This window comes from Rutidosis leptorrhynchoides, chromosome 10, assembly GCF_046630445.1.
Source record: "Rutidosis leptorrhynchoides isolate AG116_Rl617_1_P2 chromosome 10, CSIRO_AGI_Rlap_v1, whole genome shotgun sequence".
In the NCBI taxonomy this organism is placed as follows: domain Eukaryota; kingdom Viridiplantae; phylum Streptophyta; class Magnoliopsida; order Asterales; family Asteraceae; genus Rutidosis; species Rutidosis leptorrhynchoides.
In genome coordinates, this window is record NC_092342.1 from 55,353,744 (window position 1) to 55,358,737 (window position 4,994).

The window sequence follows — 4,994 nt, forward strand, 5'->3', positions numbered from 1 at the left end:
TGGTTGACCTGTTGTGGCAGCATCTTCAATTCTTCGAGTTGTTTAGCAAGAGATTCCATCTTATCTGTGAGGGATTTGATGGCCTCCGTTTGATTGTTGAGTGCAGAGAGTGGGGCAGATGATGAAGTTGTTTCACCACTATTCCAGTCATGATGATGCATTTTCATGTTCTCGAGCAACTCCCATGCTTCGTCTACGGTTTGGTTCATCAGATTCCCTTGAGCTGCTGCATCGATCGTTGTCCTATGATTTACCGTAAAACCATTGTAGAAGGTACAGATTTGGGCTGACTGTTCTAGCTGGTGATTAGGGCATTTCTTCAGTAGGGTTTTGAATCGCTCCCATGCAGTGTAAAGAGATTCATCATAACTTTGTTTGAAGTTAATGATGTCATTCTTCAGCTTAGTTTGTTTAGAAGGAGGAAAATATTAGGTTAAGAATTTAGTAGCCATCTCCGTCCATGACGTGATGAAATCTTTTTCCAGTCCTTCGAACCAGGTTTGAGCATGATGAGTGAGAGAATAGGGGAACAAGTATAGCCGGACTATATCTTGTCCTATCCCTGGCCGCTTGTAGGAGTTCGAAAGACATATAAATTTATCAAGGTGAGAACTAGGATCGTCATTCGGTAATCCATGAAACTGACAGCTGTTCTGAATGAGCTGGATGATGTGATGTTTTAACTCGAACGAGTGTCCTTGAATCTCTGGAAATCTGATCGGTCCTCCTCGACCTTCAATCGAGGGTTTAGTGTTTTCTGCTAAAGTAATTCGTAATGCCATTCGATTTCTGATTCGTGCTTCCTTGCGTGCTTTAGAGATTATGGCGTCTGGTTCAGGTATGAATAGCAACGACCCTGGTCTAGATCGGGTTTGGGTCATACACTGGGTATGCCTCTTTTTGTTGTTTTAATTTTTATACAGATAAACTAAGTTCCTAATTTAATCTAAGGTAAGCTAATCTAAAGTAATCTAAGGTATTCTAATTATAGTCTAAGATATTCTTATTCTAGGCTAAGGTATTCTAATTATCCTAATTATAGATATGTTTTTGGTTCTTGCTACTGATTCCCTGGTATTTCGATAACAGAGCTTCGCACGAACTATTCAACAAACCAAGTGGCCAGACCGACTACGGAGAGGCAGGATCCTTTTGGTTCTAATATAATTGGAGACTGTTCGGAATATCCAACAACCAAGTCCGTGTATAATTGTCTTTCTTAGACACCACTTAAATGTTTGTGAATGAGTTTGATAGAGAGCAGCATTGTCTGATACCAGTTCCCCGGCAGCAGCGCCAAAAACTCATCTCCCTCTTGATATGACCGAAACGGACGGTTTTATTTCGCACGATGTCGTTAGTTCACGGCGCGTCAGGGCCGGTCACCAAGAGGGGGGACACTTGTTTTAAATTTATATTTAGCAGGGCCTAAATCGTACTACTCCTTATTATGAGTAAGGGAAGTATGACCTAGAGTCGTATTAATAAGATATCAGTAGAATCGAACCTATATCTAAATCTTAAGATAATTATAAAGTGCAGGAGTAGTTGGTGATTACCTAATTTTGGGTTTTCTAGATTAAAGTAAAATAAATACGATAAAATTTGTAATTTAGATAAGGCTAAAACAAGTGCATGCTATGATTTCATCAGCTACTTTGCCGGTATTATGGAATGCTGGCTCATGGATAGGCAGTGACCTTGTATTTACTACACTAGTCCTAAACGCCCCTGTCATAAGACATGTCACTGGGTAATGTGCTAGGCTTGAAGATTCTGAATAGACAGTAATGTCCCTTACCCCCGACGCCCATTCAGTCTGACTACAGGCATACACGTTTAGACGGCTCATCCAATTGAGCGACTCGGTTGGGTGATGTATTAACATTCCAAAATGGTTTAACCTTTCTTAAGCATAATAGAATACATGGTTTTCCATATCCGAGAGACGTGATGGGTCGCAATGCTTTCGTTAATGATTGGTTTAGAAGATAGTTAGGCCCTTAAAAGAGTTTAACCATAAAGAACACCATGGCCAAGTCAAGCTGACTTCCAGGAAACGTTCGGTTATCCTAACGGTCCAATCCTTTATGTGTTCGAACAAACAGTTCCTTAATTAACTAAGAATCCCTCAAGCGGGGTGCAATGCTTGAGACCGCGTTATGGTGAAGTATACTAGTCAACACTAACCGTGTTCCATGGCCTTACTTAGCAGAGGTACAACTTACAACAACCGTTGTGCTTCAGCGTGCACGTACGAAGTTTGTATGCTTGGTGACTACACTAGCATGGTCTAGGACCGACAATGTACGAGGGGTCTAGTCAGATGTTTCACTACGAAAGAGTCCTCAGTCAGAATCCAAGGCTCGGTGGACTTACTATAACCGGTGTGCCTCAGTCAAACTCACGTTGTATCCGATAGACTTCTCTTACCAAGGGGTGACACAGATAGTGTAATCTGAATCGGGGTTCGCGACTTCCCAATAACAGAGCCAATACCTACGTTCTATTAGTTGGAAAAGAGAATGAGTTCAAAGCATAATCGGAAAGCATTTTGACAACATACACAAGCCATAATATAATTTCGGCATTATAACTGATTACGTCATAACATACACCAAACATAACTACTCGCTAATCATGGCAACAATATCGCAAAGCATAATAATGGAAGACATTATAAAAAGACAAGGGATAGAATTACCAGCAGATTAAACGAGTTCTGAATACAAAAGTAGCAACTTCAAGACTCCAGACTGCTCCTAATACAATCTTCAGCGTTCTTCTCCGGGTACTAGGTTTCCCGCACGGAGTCGAAGACCTTGAGAGTATGAATAATATTGTACAAGAGAGAGAAAGAAGTGGATTGAAGTGTGTGTTGAAAATGAATGACAAGTGCCCTTTAAATAAGCTTGATTTTTGCGTGCAAACGGCTGGCAGGCCGTTTGGCCAGCTCGTTTGCTGAGGTAGCCCGTTTGCTGAGGCCATTTTATCTGGCCGTTTGGCAGGCCGTTTGCCAAACCGTTTGGCCTGCTGATTCCCTGGATCGTAACTTGCTTTCTTGTCTTTCACCAGTTTTGCTCTAGAATCTTCGTTTTAGCTCCGATTCTCTTGATTCTTTTTGCATCGTCTTCGTAATTACTTGTTCTTAAATTCTAACTGACGAAGTGGGTATTTTGTCGATAAAGTTCGAATCTTTCTTGTTTTTGGGCCTTAATACAGGGATGAAAACGTGACTTTTTAGCCGATATCATCCATATACCGTGTATGCAATAAATGTAAAAACACGTGTCAAGACTTAGGAATAATAAGCAGGAAATTTTACACTAGGAATGATAAACAAAACTTATAATATGCAGCTAAGGTCGAAGTCCAGACTCACTAATGCATCCTAACGACTATCAGTTAGACACACTAATGCAAGACCTGGTTCGCTAAGACCACCGCTCTGATACCACCTGTAGATACCCGTCCTAATCCACCTGGACGAAGTCTTCAACATTTGGTCCCATTGCGATGATCGACTCCAAGTAATATCTTTAAAATGAGCAAATGCACAGCGGAAGATTTCTTTCAGACCTGAGAATAAACATGTTTTAAAAGTGTCAACCTAAAGGTTGGTGAGTTCATAAGTTATAAAACCATAAGATTCAGTAATTTTGATAGACCACAAGATTTAAATACAGTACACCTATCTCGTGTACGAAACCATTTTTTTCTTCATAAATCTTAATAACCGTACACATATATCGTGTACAAAATAACATACACATAACCTGTGTATAAAATCATTCTCTCTATATATAACCTTTGCTTGGTAACCGACCTTAACATTTAAAGCGCATAAATAATATCCCCAAAATAGAACCTCTCGTCTGTATAAATATATAAACCTCGAAGTACTAAACACCACACCTACTAGCTCTACTGTCTAGTGAACATTCTGGGTGGGGGTGTTAAACCCGGTAGCTACCTTTAGGATTTGCGTCAATTAGTGGAAATTATAACGTCCAACTAATTCTTAGGTTACCAAACTATAATAATCAGGGGGAAATATTCACGTCAATTAGTGGCAATTATAACGTCCAATTAATTCATTAGAGGAATGTTTTACTTGTGTCTATCGCGTCAAACATTTATAAAAGCATTTCATGTATTCTCAGTCCCAAAAATATATATTTCAAAAGTAAGTAAAAAGGGAGCAAATGAAACTCACGATACGATATTTTGTAGTAAAAATATGCATACGACTGAACTGAACAATGCAAGGTTGGCCTCGGATTCACGAACCTATATCAATTATATATATTAACACATTGTTATCGAACAATTTATATATTATAATTAGTGATATAATTGTTATATTAATAAATTATATGTTTCATTAATTGACTTAATTAAATATATTTATGTTATATACCTTAAATAAATAGTTAGTATTTTTTTTGTATAAAAATGTTAATATAGTTAGGTTATATGTATTAAATATAGTTTTATATAACTTAATAGTTATTTGACAAGATAATATTATTGATAATAATTATAATGTTAAAAATATTACTAATAATGATATTGATTAGAAAATGATAAAATAACCATACTTCTATAATAGTAGTAGTAGTAGTAATAATAATAATAATAATAATAATAATAATAATAATAATAATAATAATAATAATAATAATAATAATAATAATAATAATAATAATAATAATAATAATAATAATGATGATGATGTTAATAATAATAATGATAATAAAAATAATGTTAATTTTAATAAAATGATAATTTTATTAAAAATGGTATTTTTAATAATAATAGTAGTTTTTAATAAAAATGATAAGTTTAATAATAATGATAATGATATTAATAATTTTGTTAATAATACTTAATACCTAATAATAATAATAATAATAATAATAATAATAATAATAATAATAATAATAATAATAATAATACTAATACTAATACTAATAATATTGATAATGATAAAA

General features: G+C 35.6%; 1 non-coding gene across 1 annotated transcript; it reads left to right on the forward strand.

Annotated features, from left to right (window-relative positions):
- Positions 1-297: 297 nt before the first annotated feature.
- LOC139873766 (small nucleolar RNA R71) lies at positions 298-404 on the forward strand. Its single transcript, XR_011767489.1, has one exon. It is a non-coding gene; the product is annotated as a small nucleolar RNA R71 (small nucleolar RNA).
- Positions 405-4,994: the final 4,590 nt, after the last annotated feature.